This window comes from Rhinolophus sinicus, linkage group LG03 (genome assembly GCF_036562045.2).
Source record: "Rhinolophus sinicus isolate RSC01 linkage group LG03, ASM3656204v1, whole genome shotgun sequence".
NCBI lineage: Eukaryota > Metazoa > Chordata > Mammalia > Chiroptera > Rhinolophidae > Rhinolophus > Rhinolophus sinicus.
In genome coordinates this window covers 7,765,223-7,784,930 of record NC_133753.1, presented here as the reverse complement: position 1 = coordinate 7,784,930, position 19,708 = coordinate 7,765,223, and positions in this window count along the sequence as shown.

The window sequence follows — 19,708 nt, the reverse complement described above, 5'->3', positions numbered from 1 at the left end:
CCATCTGTCTTCATAAACTAGACTTTAGCACGCTGTCTCCCGCCACACCACGAGCCCAACGCTTGGGATCTGGCCGGGCTGACCTCCAGCCTGGTGTTCCCGGCCAGAGCCTTAGCGGGCTCTCCGCAGCCCACAGTCATTGCCAAATACCGGCAGCAGCCACCACAGCCCGGAGTTTCCTCCCCCTTCTCACTTTAATCCTGTCCATCCTTTCTCCTGCTTTGTGAGTTAGGAGTGTGGTTTCTGGGAAGGAAGTTGTCACCTGTCTGTCCCTAACAGCCCTGAAGAGGATGAATATGGAGCATTTGTTCCAGGATCCAAGCACAACTGTGACTGCTGCCCAGCCAGAAAGATGCTGGTTACAAACGTCAGTACTGAAACCTCATCTTGCACGTACTAACGAATGCATTTTGTTGCATTGTATGCTGCAATTAAAAAGCCGAGGAATCAACATGCGTTAGGTGCGTGTGCTGTTTCTGAAAACCACAGCCTAAGACTGTAACTATCAATATCGTTTAAGGTTATGAATTTCACTCCACTCTTTGCTTAAGTTTATGTAGGGATATCCAAGGGATTATAAATTCAATTTGATTATAGTCTATTAAACCATATATTTTATGATAAAGTACTTTTACCTTAAGATTGCCAAAGCACTGATATATATTTGTTGTGAAGAGAACTATCAGAGTTTTAATTTTCTGGTATTAAAATTACTTAATAAAGACTTGCTTCCATTAACTTAAAACAAAAGATGCTTGTTACCAAGCCACTTACAAAGGGCTATTTATGTCCAGTCAAGTTGTTCCTCATCTTCCAGGGAGCTTAGGGCTACTTTGTTTTAAGTAGGGCGGGGACAGGATGGGGCAGAAGCAGTATCTGGTGAATACGAAAAATGCAGCTTTTTTAAAATACAGGAGTCATGTAGAGTTGGGACTGTCTTCAAAGGAGCATTTGGAAAACTCCACAGCTATCTTGCCTCCCTCCCCCACCTGCGGTCCCGTCCTACAGGAAAAAAATATGTGTGTGTGTCTGTACCTGTGTTTGCGCTCACTTTTTTTTTTTAGCCATTAAAAAGTTTTTGAATACCTTTTAATTATTATTATAGTTGACACACAATACTATATTAGTTTCAGGTGTACAACATGGTGATTCGACATTTATATAACTTATGATGCGATCACCACAATCTGTCACTGTGCAAAGTTATTATGATATTATTGACATATTCCCTACGCTGTACATTACGTTTCCTTGGCTTATTTATTTTATAACTGGAAGTTTGTGCCTCTTTTTCCTTTCACCTTTTTCAGCCATCCCTCCATCCCTCCTCCTCTCTAAATACACAAAACAAAAGACTAAACAAAACAAAACAGAAACAGACCCATAGACACAGAGAGCAAACTGACGCTTACTTTTCAATTCTCTGGAAACCTAGTCAACATCCTGTCTGGCCCAGAAAACTCTGGCGCATTTAACTCATTCTCAAACATTGCCCCTAGAGGGCACCAGGATTTGAGGGATGTGGAAAAACACAGCAGGCCAGGACCAGCAGGGGACAGTGTGGCGTTAGAAATGTGATGTGGCTAAGGTGTCACTTGTGCAGGGTGAGTTACAGGCCCACCTCAGCCCAGCGGTAGCACCAGCAGAAGCTCCGATGTGGTACCTTTCAGAGCTTCTGTTCCCACACAGGGAGTAGCTCTAAACCACAGAGAAAACTTATCAGAACCTCCAAGTGTGGGCCCAGAACCTGCCCACAAATAAATGCCAAGCAGACACTAAAGCCAGGGTCTGAAGTGGTAGGCTCTGGGCCAACCTCAGCCTCAGACCTCTTCTAATGGGCCCAGGTATGACTCTGTTTTGTTTTAATAAAGCGTTTTATTAAAATACGACAAACAGACAGAAAAATGCATAGATCCTACGTGTACAGTTCAATACATTTTCACAAAACCACCATGATGCCAGCATTCTCAGCTCATCCAGAAACCCCTTCCGCCTGCAGTGTTGTAAAGTTCAGTTTAATGAGTTGCCAACAACAGTAATAGAGAATCTGGATTTCTTGGCAAAACGAAAAGATCCCCACGTAGCTACCTGCCAAGCGGATGGAGGGAACGGAGGTGGCTGCCAGTTTCAAAGAGGTGTGTACTTCTCAGTTCATGTCAGGCCCAGGCAAGAGGGGTCCCTGAGCCCCACATTTTAAAGGGTCCTTCCCTGTCCTCCTCTACGTGCCACTTACTGGAGGACCAGGAGCCCACGGGGGCAGGAGGCCACGTCCACCCAGATCCGTCACTCCCCATTCTATACCACATTTCCGTATTCAGGACCCAGAATTCTGTGCCCTCCTCTAGGCCTGGGTGGTTTGTACTTTTGAGACTTGACAGCCATAGGCCCCAGGGTGGTGCCAAGGGGCAGCTGTTTTCAAGATGGGGAGCAGGGCATGAAATGCAGCTCACATATGCAGGTTGTGGGGAGCAGGCCCCAGACCAGAGCCCACTGCCTCCAGAGATTATGTTTTAGCATAGAACCCCACAGATTCTGCATCAGTCAGGGTTCTCCAAAGAAACAGAACTAACAGGATACAGATAGAGAAAAGAGATATATTTTAAGAAATTGACTGATGCTGTTGTGGGGCCTGGCAAGCCTAAAATCTGCGGGTAGGCCATCAGCCTAGAAACTCGGGCAGTTTCCAGTCTGGAGGATTCCTTCCTCTTCCGGGAAGAGTCTACCTCAGGCTTTTTTGTACAGCCTTACCTGATTAGATGCGGCCCACCCACATTACAGAGGGTAATCTGCTTTATGCAGCATCTACTGATTTAAATGTTAATCACATCCACAAAATACCTTCAAGCAACCTCAAGACTGGTGTTGGATCAACCAGCTGAGCCACCACAGCCTAGCCAAGATGACACATAAAATTAACCATAACAGAGTTCAAGAACTCTGTATCCAAATCCAGGTATAGTTGTCAAGACAGAAGAAAAAAGAAAGTATGTCTTTTACGCTGATGCATGAGCTGATTTGTAGGTTTTACACATTTGGACACATGGTATGTGGGCTCTGCTGGTACAATCGCCCTGGCCTAGCGTGTGCGAAGGGCAGCCCATGTCAGTCCCACCTTACTTGCCTGGCCCCTATAGGCTTTGGGTTTGAAAACCAGGATTTATAAAACATCAGTTTGGGAAGGGTTAGGGGAAGGTAGAAGTAACAGGCTGCCTATTGGTATCAGCCGGGCTCTGGCTCTGAGAAGATGTAAGATCCTTCCATAAAACCCCACCCATCTCCCCATCATGCTGGGTGTTGATGCCGGGAAGTGAGGTTGTTTATGGTTCTATTTCCCGGGAATAGGACACCGAAGTGTCCCATGGACTTAATGAGATGATATCAGCAGCTGGCCTTGCACAGGGTACACACCCTCAGACTGCAGCAGTTATAGTCAGACCCCCTTATCCGTGGGGGATATGTTCCAAGACTCCCTGGGGATACCTGAAACCACAGATAGTACTGAACCCTGAATACACTGTTTTTCCTATACATACATACTGATAATAAAGTTTAAACCACTCTTGTACTTTGGGGCCATGATGAAGTAAAATAAGGGTTACTTGAACACGAGACCGGGGATACCACTGCCAGTCGATCTGATAACCGAGAGGACGACTCAGTGACTAACAGGTGGGGAGTGTGTCCCGCATGGAGATGCTGGACAACAATGATTCACAGCCCTGGCGGGACAAAGCGAGACGGTGAGAAATGTCATCATGCTACTTAGAAGGGCATGCAATTCAAAACGTATGAATTGTTTATTTCTGGAATTTTCCATTTAATATTTTCATATCGTGATTGACTGCAGGTAACTGAAACTGCGGAAAGCAAGACTGCAGATAAAGGGGGACAACTTATTACCATTTTGAGGGCTCCCTGCTCAACAGATCGGCCCAGTCTCCCATTAAAACTGCTCTCTCCTGGTTGGAAAGAGTTGGGTCAGGACCTGTTCTGCCTTCAAGTTCACCAGGGAGCACCTGTCTCCCTGACTGGTGTCCTGGAGGAGGCTAGAGAAAGGAAAATATCCTGGGACAGGGGCCAACAGAGGTCACCGCCTGTTTTAATAAATGAAGTTTTATTGGGACACTCACAACATGTCCATTCCTTTACGTCTTGTCTACAGTTGTTTAAGCACTAAGATGGCAGAGGAGAAGTTGCAACAGACACCATGTGGCCAGCAAAGTGGAAAATGTTTATTATCTGACCCTTTACAAAAAATTTGCCAACCTCGCCCTAGAAGGTAAGACTGGGAGTCAGCCACCCACACGAGCAGACAGGTCCACCTGGCTGGTCAAAGCGGAGGTCTCACCTCCTGGCTCTCCTCTTTGCCATCTTTAGGGCACAGCTTAGGAGGAGGCAGCTCAGGGCACAGCTGGCACAGGGGAGGCAGTCCCACATCCATTTGCTCCCCTTTCCCCCATCTTTACCCCAAGTAGCCACCCATCAGCCCTTGGGTTAAGAGGAAACATACATAGGGGCAGCCTTGGTGGCCACATAGGGTTGTCACTACACAGAGGTATCTGGCCTCCAAGGTCATCCATGGGCTGACGTCCAGCTCATGCCACTCACCAAGCTGAGCCTGGCATGGGCTATACCTGCCCAGGAAAAAAGGGCATCTCCTAATCCTCATAAAACGACCTGTGACCTATATGAGCTACTGTGGCGGCCCTGTTGGCAACGTGGGTTTTCAGTCTAGTCCTGGTCCTGAACTTGGGCAAGAGAAACAATTTCTCCAAGCCCCAGTTTCCTCATCTATAAAATGGCAACAAGAGTCGCACTGTGACAGGCGGAACAGAGGCCCTCCAACACCCTGCAATCCCATCCCTTGAACCTAAGTATGGTACCTTCATGGCAAAAGGGACCTTGCAGGTGTGACCACGTTGGAAACCTGGAGATGGGGAGGTGGTCCTGGGTTATCCAGGTGGGCGTCACGGAACCACAGGGGACCTTACGGAAGGGAGGCAGAGGCTCAGCATGAGCAGTGAGAGACGCGAAGATGGAAGCAAGAGGTGGAAGTCATGTCAGGAGGGGTCATGAGCCAAGGAACACATGTGGCCTCTAGAAGCTGGAAAAGTCAAGGAAAAGGGTGCTTCCCTCGAGCTTCCGGAAGGAATCAGCCCTGCCGAGACCTTGACAGTAGCCCCACGAGACTGACTTTGGACTTCGAGTTCAGAACTGTGAGATAATAAATTTGTGTTGTTTGGAGCCACTAAATTTGTGGCAATCTGTTCAAAAAGTCATAGGAGACCCACACACGCTCCTATCTTACAGGGTGGTTTTAAGGATGAACTGAGAGTCTGAACATCCGGTGTCTGGAGCGTGTGTGGAGCTCAGTCAGGGGAGCTGCGCCCTTGTAACCCCTAACTGGGCCGGTGTACCTCCGCCCTCCCCTCCCTGCCACTCCTTCAGGCCCCGGGAGGGCTGCCATCCCAGGAAGCTCCCGGGAAGATAAGGGGTGACCTCTGACCATGTGAGGAAAGGCAGGAGGCCAAAGACAGCCAGATGGTGGACATTACAGTAATTACATCCCACAGCCATTTCCAGGGTCTCCAAACCATGGGAGGTGGCCTAGGGTGACAATGACGTCACAATGTGGCTTGCATAACTGGTTTCAAGTGTAGGCAGCTTTGAAAAGAGAAGTGATTTTCAGATTGGTCATTGGTGGCCTGCAGGCCAGATCTTTCCCCACAAAAACAAACCAGGCAGGAACACAGTCATCCCACACAAACTTTCCCTCGCTGCTTCGGCCCCACCACCCCACTTCCGGGCCCAAGGACAGTCCTCCTCCTCAGACCTACAGGCTGCCTGTTTTCCAGGTCACTTAGACACAAACCATCCTCAAAACTGTCTACACCAAGCCTTGACAGGCTCCATCCTCGCATGGATATAAACCAGAGCGGCTGAAGAGTCCCCAGCCAGACCTGGAAAAGCTCGGGGGCGCAGGCCTTAAGACCAGAGCACATGAGCACGGATCCTCGGGGCTGAGCTGCCCCCACGCGGACGCCCTAACCCCAGCGCTGAAGCTGTCCTTCCGCGCCCCCGCTCTGTGCAAGCACATTCATCCTAGCGTGGCCGTGGCACGACCACGCGCTTCAAGGTCCCTCTTTCCGTTCTCCCATGAGATGTCAAGACCGTGCGCAGGGGTCCTCGCAGGAGCCCTGGGGACTTACCTTGTACTTGGGCCGTGCCTCCTGAACGTGCAGCTGCATGCAGTTCGGCCTGGATGAAGATGCCACCTCCATTCTTCATGCAGACTTTCCCTCCGCAAAGGCTTACTGAGCGTGCGCCGAGCGCCGGGCCCTAGACAGGGAGACGGACAGCAAACAAATAAGCAAGCTCATCCCGCAGTAGGTACAACGAAGAAGGGAGAAGCAAGACCATCTTTCTCCCGCTTTTGCCAGCAAGCACACCAGGGAGATAGCAGGGCCGCCTCCCACCATTCCCCAAGGCTTCTCCCCACGCCTGGGAGGTGCACCGAAGGTAACTAATGAAAGATGAGGGGTAACAGCATAGATGGAAAGGCTGTGGGGAAATGGGATGTGAGCATGAACAGTCACCTTTGAGGCAGATTAGAAAGAGCCCGTGAAACGTTTAAATATGGGTACAGCCCTATCACCCAGACATTCCACCTCAGGGTACCCACTCTGGAGAAATCCCGAGTTATGTGCAGAAACAGCGTACAAACGTTTTAACGATAGCATTGTTTGAAATTGCAGTAAACGGGAAAGGTTGTCTAGCGACCCAGGGACTATGAAGCAGCCGTTTAAAAGTAGGAAGCAGATTTAGCTGTGTGAGGATTCTCCAAGACGTGATCACTGGTCCATAGATTCCAATGTAAATATGCAGAGAAAGGATGGTAACCATGGTTACCCTGGAAAGAAGCTAAGGAGGGAGGGTGTTGTCAAATGCCTCTAGGATTTCAGTTTTTACACAGAATTATACACAGGTTATATGCATGATTTTCACATTAACATAATTAAATGTCCTAAGAAAAAGAAAAGAAAACAAGGTGATAGAACTATTTCCATGTTTTACACCTCAATGCTATCTCAGATGTCATTATCTGGCATGACGGTAAAGACAAAAGCCCTAATGTCCTCCAAGATCATTAAGAGAACACACACACACCCCTCCACTCAAATGGGCAGGTAATAGCTCCATCAATTAGCTTGTATGGGTTCAAAAAGAAACCCCACTCCAAAGTGTAGTGGCTTAAAACCACAACCATTTTCTTTCTCTCACAAATCTGTGGGCAAGTTGGGTGATGCTTCTGGTCTGGGCCAGCCAGGCCAATGTTTGCTGGGTTTGACCACGAGTCTGTGGGCAGCGGGCAACTAGACAGTCTACAGTGATCTAACTCATAGGTCTGGTAGGTGGCACCTTGTTCTCCCCGGCCTGGCTCTCATCCTCCAGCAGGCTAGCTCAGGCGTATTCACATGAGGGAGTCAGGGTTCCAAGACAAGCAATAGTGAAAGCTACAACACCTCTTGAGGCTTAGGCTCTGAAATTTACAGTGTCACTTCAACCACATTCTATTGGTCAAAAGAAGTCCCGAGACCAGGCCATGTTCAAGTGGTGGGAAATAGATCCCGCTCTACCCAGCTAATAACAGGAACAGCTACTATGTGCCAGGCCCTGTGCTAAGCATTTTAGATAGATTTTCTCATGATCTTTTCATAGTAACACTATGAAGACAGTGTATGATACCACTTTATAGATGAAGGAACTGAGGCACATGGGATGTCAGAGAAGGGACTCTCTTCAGAAGCTTTCTGGAAGCCTTGACCTAACCCACAAACTCCCCTACAGATGCCTGAAGTGCTACCATTCTCTCCTGCTATGAATGAATTATGTCTAAGATCCATACAGCAAAGCCCTAACTCCAAGTGTGGCTGTATTTGGAGGAAGGGGGTAATGAAGGTTAAATGAGGTCAGAAGGATGGGGCCCTGATCTGATAGGATTGGTGTCCTTGTAAGAAGAGACACCGTGAGCCCTCCCATGCTCTCCCCCCATGTGAGTAACAGCAGGAAGGCAGACGTCTGCAAGGCATGAACAGAGCCCTCACCAGAAACCAAACTGGCTGGCACCTTGATCTTGGACTTCCAAGACTCCAGAACTGTGAGAAATAAATGTCTGTTGTTGAAGCTGCTCAGTCTGTGATATTATCCTCTATGGCAGCCCAAGCAGACTGAGACATTTCTCTGTCCTCTGTTAAAATGCAGTGCCCATCATGCTGATGGTTACACTCCCTCCCTAATTCCTCAGAGCACACGTGGTGTTCACTGCTCTCCTTCCCAGTGGGACAGACTTCAAGGTGAAGTTCCCAGGACACCCTGTTGCTGTATAGAACCAGTCTCAACCCCAGTTTTTCTCTGCTTTTTTATTATTCCTCTGCTTGGAAGACACTTGGACCCAATGACTGCTTGGACCCGACTTGTATGTACGGAATGAAAAGAGAGCAGGGAGAGAAATGGGTTTGAAGGCACCTCGCCTGTCGATGATGCGAATAGAGCGGGAGCAGAGCCCCACCTGGCGGCCCACCGGACTCCACCTGCCCCGCCAGGACCTAAGCCCCCAGCCCCCAGCATGGAAGTTAAGTGCAATGGTGCTGACACCGGACCGCAGGGGCTCAGGACCCATCTCTCACCTTTTAGCTGTAACCTTGGCACATCTCTCAACCCTTAGTTTCCCCGCCTGTAAGGTAGAGATAACAGTGGCACTTTCTCGGAGGGTTGCTGTCATCGTTAAATAGGCTAATGCCCGTCAAGCTGTCAGACCAGGCCCTGGGCCACAGGAAGAGCCAACATGTGTTAACCACAGGGGTGGGTGACCACAGTGCACACCCTGGAGGGAGGGGCTGGAGGGGAAGGGGCGCTCCAGGGCTACCACCCCGAGCCCAGGCAGCGGGCTTGCCTCCGTGGCCCTCCCCAGGCTCCTAAAGGGGCCTCTCGTGTACATGGTGTGAACCTAAAAATAGAAGGCCAAGGTGAGAGAGGCAGCAAGTGTTCATTTGAGATCAAAAAAGAATTGCAATTCTGGGAAGCACTGATTCAGGCAGAAACCCTCATAGCGTTCCTATTAGGAGGTGAAGGCAAGGGGTTTTTATGAGAAAGGGAAAGGGAACAATTACGTCAGTAGAAGGAAGGAATTTCTGTTGGGGTTAATAAGTGAAGGAAGCAATTTCCATAGGTGCAAATCAGCTAAGTCATTCTTTAGCGATACGTGGTGATACAAATTCAAAAGAATGTCTTTAATTTTCAGTCCGGTAGTCAGGATGTCTGTTTTCCTGTTAGCTTTGAAACAGTTGTTTGGAACGCAATGCTGCTTTCGGCCAGTCCAAAGATTATTTTGCCCAGTTTAAACATTCCAAAGGTTTGAGGAGTAAGACAGTTCAAGGCAGTGCCTCTGGGATAGCAGTGCCAGCTCCATTTTAAAGTGTCTCCGTTTATAGTCTTTTTCACAAAGGGAACAAACCAGGTGCCTAGACTTCACAGCAACGCTTAGAGCAAAGAGTGAGGGTCCACTTTAAGAGGTGGGAAAAGAGACTAAGGAAATTTCAGCACCTGTCCCAGGTTACACAGCGGGTCAGCCCACACCAGATTCCCCGCTGTGTCTCATTCCAGGAATCTTTTAGCCGCACTTTAGATGAGACGGCTGAACACAGGGAGGTTCCCCAGACCTGACCCTGTGTTTCCATTCAGAACCAGCCTCAGCCCTGTCCAGCGGCTCCGCACACCCCTTGTCATCCATGCCCTGCCTGCTGCTCACTGTGCGAAAAGGCAGACAGACCTGGGTTTGAATTCAGGCCCCACCACATATCACTTAGGTAGTGCCCTTAGCCTTTCTGAGCTTCCATTCCTCAACCGTAAAATGGGTTGGTGAAACAAGCTGACAGACATATAATATACCTGGTCTCGTACCTGTGCATATCGGGAACCAAGGATAAATGCCAGTCCCTGTCGGGCAGGCTGACAAACACCTGTGAGGTCAGTGACTCCCCCAGGGTGCTTTGCTGCACCCATCCACACTTCTCAGCGTGCCGTACATTGTGGGTGCTTAATACACTTATAAAAAAAAAAAAAGATGGTTTTCTTGAAAAAGCAGGTCCATGTGTAAAGTGTTTCCAAGGTGAACGGCTTTCTCAAGTGGGTCCACCCTTGGGAACCAGCATCTCCCAAAGGGGACAGCTGCTTCTGCTATAGGGCCTGGCCTGAGGGCTGGCACGGTCAGATCTGGGACTTAGAAAAGCAACTCAGGCAGCAGTGCTGGGAGGGGGCATGGGCGTAAAGTGAAGGCAGACTGGGCACGGGGCAGGGAGACCTGTGGGCAACTAGTGGGTGGCCTATGCCAAGAATAGAGTGGCTGTAGTGAGCCCGCCTGAGGAGAAGCCACGGGGGCTTGAGGGCAGGGATGCGGGTTCAAGTCCTGGCTCCTGAGTCCCAGCGGACAGGGTTGCACCTCCTCCATCATCTGTAAATGGGGCACGGCCAGGCCCCATCTCTAGTCCACGCACCGCCCTAGGTCAGCCCTCTGACGTGCCGACACCATGCAGCCTGCAGGAAGCAGCACAGGCTTTGCGAGCTTGGTGAATTCCTGCTCTGCTACTTCCCAGCACCCATGAATAGGGGTCGGTTACTAACCACCTGAGCATCAAGGGAGGGTAACTCTACACCCCAGGACTGTTGTGGGCATTAAGTTAGACACTGTAGGTAAAGTACTTGGCATGGTGTAACGGCTCAACAAAGGCTAGTGTCCTTTTGCCTGGCAGGTTGCAGAATGGCAGGGAAAAGACCAAAAGGCACGGGGCCTCCAGCTGCCCCAGGCCAATCATTTCATGGCCCTTCCGTTCTCTCCCAAGAGCCTGGGTTCTGGTTTCCAGATCCCTCCAGGGACTCACTGGTTAACTTCTTAATCTGCTCTGGGAGGTGCTGGGTCAAAGGGGAAATTACACTTTGGGAGCAAGTTCCTCAGCAGGGGCCTGACTGGAAGATTTTGGAAAGCCTCTTTATCCAGCTTGATTCTGTACTTTTCCAGGTTAAATGCTTCTCACTTTCCAGGGTTCCTGAAAATTCATTTGTCTGGCCTTCCTTTGAAGGAGGCTTTGTTGAGCACCTACTGTGCAAACCACTAAGGAGACAAGAGCGCCCTCTCTCAGTCGTTTGTGCAAAGAACATGCCCTGAGTGCCTACTATGCGTCAAGCAGCGTGTAGGGGAGGAAAAGTAATTGTCCTTCTGTGCTTCCGCGTCTTGGCTGAGACCTCCTGTAATAAAGACAGATTACCAAGAGAAATATAAACAGAAGTTTATGAACATGCATACTTCACGTAGACATGGGGGAGACCTGGGGGGAAATGAGTAACTCCCTTGAGGTGGCCTAAAGCACCAGCTTAACCATCATCTTTAACTAAAAACAAAGAAATGGAGTGGAGGAGGGGGGCAGTTATGGGAGGTGACCAGGAAATCACAAGGGCAAGATTGTTGTGCCTTCAAGGTTAAGTCGGTACCTTTTCCGTTTATAAAAATCTCTTGGGATTTAGAACCATCCTTCTCTTCCTGGTACAGAGAGGGAGACACATTTATAAGTGGAGAGTCCCTTTACAGAGGCAAATGTCCCTTATAGGATGGTGACTTTTCTGTTTTCAGAACTCCTCTCGTACCTGCTATTTCTCCAAATTAATCCATTTGCCAGAGGCATATTTTTGGGGTGGCATATTCTTCAAGTGCAAGACCCGAGGACACTGCTAAAAAGACAAAATTCAACTCAGTGAATTTTAAAGACCTTCCTGGCTTTATTCAACAATTCATGAATCGGGCAGCATCTCATCCAGCAGCTAGAAAGGAGCTCCAAAGAGCTTTACAAAATAATGGACTTTTATAGACAGAAGGGAATGAGACAGGAAGTTATACCAGCAAAATGCTGCTTATCTGTGGCAAGGTTACCTTTCTTTAGGGGATGGCAAGGGCCTACCAGGTAGATGGCTTCACTAGTACTAACCAGGGAATTCCAGATTGACTGGTTTATGATTTCATTCCTGGGGATGGCTGAAACTGTAATTAAGTTAGGTATTAAATCTCTGTTTGGTGATGTGGGGCTTAGCACAAGTGACTCCGTTTTGGGCCTGTTGTCTCTTTTTTAACAACACAACCTGGAATACCCATTTCCTCCTGCAAAGGATTCCATAGTTCCAAGTGCAAACTGCAAGAAACACAGTTAAGAACAGAAAAATTACTCCCACCTGTCCTCTAGAGCCTTCCTTCACACTGAGTGTTAACACATTGCGTACGGATCATGAGAATCTTCATTTTTTTTTCTGAGCCCTGCATTAAGGACGGATAACGAGAATTCTCGTTTTTACTGTTGACTCTTTTTACTTTGCATATTTTATTGAATTATTTGTTTCATTAATATCTAATGGGCAAATGTCGTTAATGAATAAAGTCTGCATCATATGTACACTTTTTAGAATTCATATTTTTTTCTTTCTAAAAAAATAGTGATTTTGAATCGGATACATTTTTTCACCCTTGAGTCATTTCACGTGTTACATTCACAACAGTGGATGTACGAATAAACAGTTTTCCAGAACTATAGTGATTTGTTTATAACATTTGGAAACTTAGTATCCCTTGGGATTTTGAATTATGTTATTTTTGGAAAAACACCGAATTATTTTATTTAACTCTTCGGTGATACCTCATGAAATACATATTGTCCCACTGCACAAAGGAAGCTGCTTTCTGCAGTATCACACCAGGAGGGATTACTAACATCATAGGTGAGTAAATCCTAAAAAATTCCATAGAAAAATAATAAATGACATAGAAGCATTTACGCTTTAAAGAGAAGAGTGCATTTTAAAGTAGTTTCTTTTAAAAACCTGCCGGACAGAGGGGTATGAGGGATTTAAACCCCGCCGTACGCAATGTGTTAATAACATAAGAAAAGGAGCAATGTTTTAAGCTACAAGTGATCATGAAGAAATTCCAGGCTTCTCAGTAAAAGTAAAGGGGAGTTTGGGAGGAGGGGATGGAACTTCTACAAGTCTCTGAAAAGTGGACGACATAGGTGATACCTAAATGCTGATTCAGGCATCCATTTGACAGATATTTACGGAGTGCCCGTTATGTGTTAGGCATGGTACCAGAGCTTAGCTAATGCTCAAGGCTTACTTCTTGTTTTGTCTTCATTTCTGCTCTGACTGAAAACCTACATCCCAGCACTATGGATATTGGCTCTTTACGTGAATGCCCAAGAAGTATAATGGAGGCTCTTAAGAAAAGCACTGCTTTTTTTTCTCAGGAGAACCATTGCCATTACCAATTCAAGAACACCTTGGAGAAATGACTCCCTGTCAGAGATGTCAGTGTAGGGGCAGAAAATTTTTCCCTTCTTCCCTTCTAGTTTCTTTGGCTGGTCTAATAACTAAATTGACATAAGACAGATTAATAGGAGAAAACCAAATTTAATTTTGTATATATGGGAGCCCCATAAAAATATGAGACTCAGAGAAGTGACCAAAGCAGAAAGCTTTAATACTTTAATACCTTTTAGACAAACGATACATTTGTGAACAATTGACAGGATACAGGTTTGAGCTTGGGGTAGTAATTTGGTGAAGTTATAAAAACAGTCCCCTTTGTCCCCTAAAAAATAAAAGTCATGGCCGGCCCGGTGGCTCAGGTGGTTGGAGCTCCATGCTCCTAACTCCGAAGGCTGCCAGCTCGATTCCCACATGGGCCAGTGGGCTCTCAACCACAAGGTTGCCAGTTCAATTCCTTGAGTCCCTCAAGGGATGGTGGGCAGCGCCCCCTGCAACTAAGATTGAACATGGCACCTTGAGCTGAGCTGCCTCCCAGATGGCTCAGTTTGTTGGAGTGCGGGCTGTCAACCACAAGGTTGCCAGTTCAACCCCCGCAAGGGATGGTGGGCTGCAACCCCTGCAACTAGCAACAGCAACTGGACCTGGAGCTGAGCTGCGCCCTCCACAACTAAGACTGAAAGGACAACAACTTGACTTGGAAAAAAGTCCTGGAAGCACACACTGTTCCCCAATAAAGACCTGTTCCCCTTCCCCAATAAAATATTTAAAATAAATAAATAAATAAATAAATAAATAAATAAATAAATAAATAAATAAAAGTCAGGCCGTTTGTTCAGTAGAATCTCCCTATATGCTTGTAATGTCCTTTAATGAGTTCGTCTAACTTTTGCATTTCCTGTAAGCCGGAAATTCTATGTGAAGGCTTGATTACATTCAGATTGAGTGAGTTTGACAAAAAGCATTCATAGATGGTACTGGGAGCTTCCTATTACATCGCACACGAGGAGACACATAATGTCTATTGTTCCACAGTGAGCGGGATAAAAATCCCTTATAAGGTCCCTCATTAACCTTTCAGTGGATGACTTTAGCATCCAATAGTGGCTCTTAACTAGGTCCTGAGAGGTTGCAAAATCCCAGCTGAACTTGAATAGACAGCACCCCTCTGAGCTCTGTCCTCGTGCCTCTTCTTACCTCACTTTATGTCTCACTTAGAAATTGGTGGCTAACCCTCCAAACACAGCCTGAAGATGTGTTTTGCTTGATCTTCACAGTGTTTTTTGCAGTTGAGCCCATATTTTAAATGAGAGGTAGCGGACATTTTTTAAATGCATCTTTTTAACTTCCTTTGAAAAATCAGGACTCAGCACTGGGTCAGCCCTACCACAGGGTGGCGCTCTACAGGATCTGACTAGTTAGTGGCTGACACTCTAGACACAGTGTGTGCTTTTCCACATCCCTACTATACCTCCCTGTATCCCCCAAAGCTGAGACGAAGCATGAGTTGCATCTACCAGGCACTTGCTGTGCTGTTTTTCTTATGACAGAGAAATTATTCTCTGTGCTAAGGCCTCCATCAAAAGTAGGAAACCAAAATATACACCAAAAAGGAAGCTGTTTTCAAAAAAAATTAGCAAAGAAAAACTTTCTTTGTGAAAATCACTTGTTTAAAAAGGAAGAGCAATTGTCAAATAAAGTGTAGGTGTTAAAAGAATATGACCTGAGATGCCCGTGAATTACTATGAGCCTGCTTTGCTCATTAAGCTCCACTGAGTTTGCACCCCATTTTACCTTGTTCCTCAGCAAGATCATCCACTCCTGTGATTTCAGCTACCATCTTGCTGTGGACTGAATTGTGTGTCCCCCCCAAAACCATTTATGTTGAAGTCCTAACCCCAGTCCATCAGAATGTGACCATATTTGGAGATAGCGTCTTTAAAGAGGTGATTAAGTTAAAATCAGGGCATTAGGTAGGCCCTAATGTGATGTGACTTGTATCCTTTTAAGAAAATGAGATTAGGACATACAGAGATACACAAGGGACGCAAGCACACAGGGATGACCACGTGAAGAAGCCACAGGAGGGTGGCCGTCTGCAAGCCAAAGAGAGAGGCCTCGGAGGAAACCAAGCCTGCCTGCACCTTGACCTTGGACTTCCCATCTAGCAGATAGGGACTGTGAGACAATAAAGTTCTGTTGTTTAACCCAGCCAGTCTGCAGTATTTTGTTATGGTAAACTTAGCAAACTAATGTACATCTCTATGCTTTAGATCCTGGACCCCTGTCTCCAGACCACATTGCTGCCCTAAGCCCTAGACCTGCATTACAACTCCAAGCAAAAATCTCACAGGTTTGAGCAAAGGTACAGAGACAGGCACTGACATGGTGGGAGGATGTTGGGGTAGCTGGATTAGAGAGTAAAGGGAAAGAAGTCTGGACAGGTAGGTTGTGGTGAAATTGTGAAGTGAGAAGAAATAGTAGGTTTTCCAGACACTACCGGAGGTTTTCAAAGTTCCGTTTGGGGAAGATGAGTCATGTAACTGTTACCTTTCCTTATTAGGAGCTGTTAACATGCTTTAAGAATGTTTTGTTGTATTTTAATCCTCAATCCCACCAACCAAACAGAGCAGACCGCAATAAACATTTGTTGCTTTTGACTGGCTTAAGTTATTCCACATCAGAACAAAAGGGCAGCACAGGCCTGCATTACCATGGTGCCAGGCTGTGCAAACAAACACCATTTCTTGTTCTAACTGCCCCAGGGCAAAGAAGGCCTGGGTTTGGGCCCAAGTCAGGATGAGAATATAGGATACAAACCCAGTGGGAAAAAAACCAAAATTCTCCTGTGTCAGGTTAGGCATTGGGCCACTGGTGGAGATGGGGGAGTTCCTGCTTAAACACCACTCTCAATGGGTGGCAACGAGGGAAGAAAATACAATAGCTCCCCCTTATCTACACGAGTCCCAGTGGAAGCCTGAAACCGTGGATAGTACCAAACTCTATATATACTATGTTTTTTCCTCTACATACTTAACTATGATAAAGTTTAATTTATAAATTCGGCACAGTACAAGATTAACAACAATAACAAATAATAAAATAGAACAATTACAATAAACTGTAATAAAAGTGATTTGAATGGCTTTGGGGCCATTATTAAATAAAATAAGGGTGATTGAACACAAGCACTGCATGTCTGACACGGTCCATCTGATGCTGCTAAGTGAGTAACAGGCAGGAAGCATATACAGCGTGGAGACGCTGGACAAAGGGATGATTCGCGGTCTGCGTGGGAAAGAGCGGGACAGCGCGAGATTTTATCACACTACTCAGAAAGGTGTGTAACTTAAAACTTGTCAATTGTTCATTTCTGGAATTTTACATTTAATATTTCAGACTGCAGTTGACCATGGGGAACTGAATCCATGGAAAGTGAAACCGTGGATATGGGGGAGTACTGTATAAGAAAGAGATACCCATAGAAGACATCCTGGGACTCAACAGCAAGGGGTGCATCTTTATGAACTAAAAGAGAATAGGTATGCAAAGCTTTGAGTGAATTTCAATGTAACAAGGAGGAAGGTTAGGGCTAGACTCACAGATTATAAAGTCAGGGCACGGGTTGGGCGGTAGGGGTGAGGGCGGTGGATGGGAAGGGCTCAATTCACAAAAGGTACTGGGAAAAAATGGCCCACTGCCAGTGACTGCAGCTTTGGGGTAAGAAAGTTGGGTAGTAGGAAGGTAGGGAGGACAAAGGCTCTGTGTCTGGCCCAAGGGCTTCCCACCGCACTCTCTGTCACTGGATTGTGGCAGCCTTGGTGTTAACGGGAAGCAAGAGGTGCCAAACCCACTTGCAGAGCAACGTTCCATTCTGACAGTCCCTAGGTCCAGGTGGGAGCACAGAAAAATTCACATAGATAAAAGAGTGAGAAACAAACATTAAATGCAAAACAAAACAAAACAAAAAACCCTCAAATTTACTTTGTTAGTGAACCAAATATCAGAAATATATTTAAAAATTAATGCTATGCAAGAGAGGCAAACATACTGAACAAAGGAACTTGCATTCTGATGAAAAAAGTTTTATGAAACACTACATATAATAAGACTATAAAATGAATATGTTTGGATGCTCAGAGAGTAAAGGAATGTATTGCATTTTTTAAAGGAGGGATACAGCAAAACTAGGCAGAAATTAAACAAGGTTGATATGGAAAAAAAAAAATGAAATCTTGGTGTATGCTACACACAGCCAAGTTTATATTCTCAAAGAACATAGCAAAGAGTTAGAAAAATAATGTTTATTTTCATTAGAAATCAATATAAAATGGGCTACAGCTAAACTTGAAAAAATTTAAACAATTCTTGATGTTGATGAAGTGGTAATATTCATAAAAAGTGTTCCAGAAAGCAATATGCTAACACACACAAAAAGCCATGACGCTGTTCGTAACATTTGACTTAGTAATTTCACACTGAGGAATTTATTTCACAGACAGAACCAAAAGCAAAAGACCACATGCACAAACATATCCTTTGTTAACTATGATGGCTAATTACTGAAAATAGTCTGAATGTGCATTATGAGGAGAACAGTTTAATAAAACGTGCTACTCAAATGAAAGAACACAGATTCATTAAAACAATTATGACGACTGCATGAAAATATTTTTAAATATTTATGATGAAAAAGTTAAAGTTTAAAAATAGATTTTACTTTCTGGCCATGATGGAGTAACTCTATCCAACTAATCCTCCCATCATAAACAACCATAAAACTGGGCAAAATACATGAAGCAACTGTTTTTCCATACTGGACATCCACAGTGGTAGAGTGCCAGCTCTGAAAGAAGGGAACCGTACAGCATAAGCCCCATTATAACCCCAGTCCCCTCCACGAGGACAGTTTCCCAACTGTGACGCAGAAAGCTGGAGTCTAAACAGACCAGGTAGTTCCTCTGATCTGAGGAGGCAAAGTCAGCCATTAGAGAAGCTGCAGTGGTTGGAATCTGAGGGGCAGAGCATCAGGGAGAGGGAAACGTGCAGAGAGGTGAGCATAAGCCTGTGTTTGGGGTCCTCACAAGTCCTTTGGTGAGTATTAGGCTGCATGTGGGCAGGGCAAGAGCACCCATTTCCAGGTAGTGTCTAGTAGGGATTGAGAGCAGAATAGCCGAGACTGAGTTGTGCTTGGGGCGATTAGATTTACAGCCCAGCCAGATTTCACAAACATTTAAAGAAATTAAGGTATGTGGTGAAAATCTTAATGCCAATAAATTCCAAAACTCAAAACTCTCAGCTTACCAAAACTGATTTATGAAAAAATAGATAATCTAAAGAGCCCTGTATCTATTAAAGAAGTTGAATTAGTTATAAAAACCTTCACACAAAGCAAACTTCAGGTCCAGATGGCTTTAATGGTGAATTCTGTTAAATATTTGAAAAGGAAATGTTACTGATACTGTACAAACTCTTTCAGAAAATAGAGGAAGAGGGAATATTTCTTAACTTGTTTTATGAGGCAAGCATTACCCTGATTTCAAACCAAAGAAAGACATTTTATCTTTCATGAACATAGATGCAAAAATGCTCAAAAAAATATTAACAGATCAAATCAATAATATATTAAAAAGTATATTACATTATGACCAAATAGGGTTTATCCAAGAAAGTCAAGTTTGATGTAATATTCAGAAAAATCCATCAATGTAGCCATTTTGAAAAACATCTTGGCAGTTTCTCAAAAAGTTAAACATAGAACTACCATATAGCCCAACAATTCCACTTCTAGGTATTTATCCAAGGGAAATGAATATGTTTGCACAAAAATTTGCACATAAATGTTCATAGCAGCATTATTCATAAAAGCCAAAAACTATAAACAACCTAAATGTCCACCAACTGGTGAATAGAGAAATGTGTCTGTACAATGGAATACTCTCCTCCCTTCTACTCAATATTTTACTGGAGGTCCTAGCCAGTGCAGAGGTAAGCAAAAGAAATAAAAGGCTAAATATTGAAAATAATTAGAATTTCCTCTATTCACAAATGACTTGATTTTTCTATGTGAAAGATTCTAAGAACTCTACCAAATGCCTGCTAGAATAAGTAAATTTAGTAATGCCACAGGCTAAAATGCCAATATACAAAAATAAATTGTATTTATATATACTAGCATTGAAAGATTTGAAAACAATATTATAAGAGCAGTGAAAAGTACTTAGGAAAAAATGCAACGAAATATGTGTAACACCTGTAGATGGAAAGCTGCAAAACTTCACTAAAAAAAAAAAAAATTAAAGAAGATAGAAATATACAATGTTCATGGATTGGAAGACAATATTGTTAA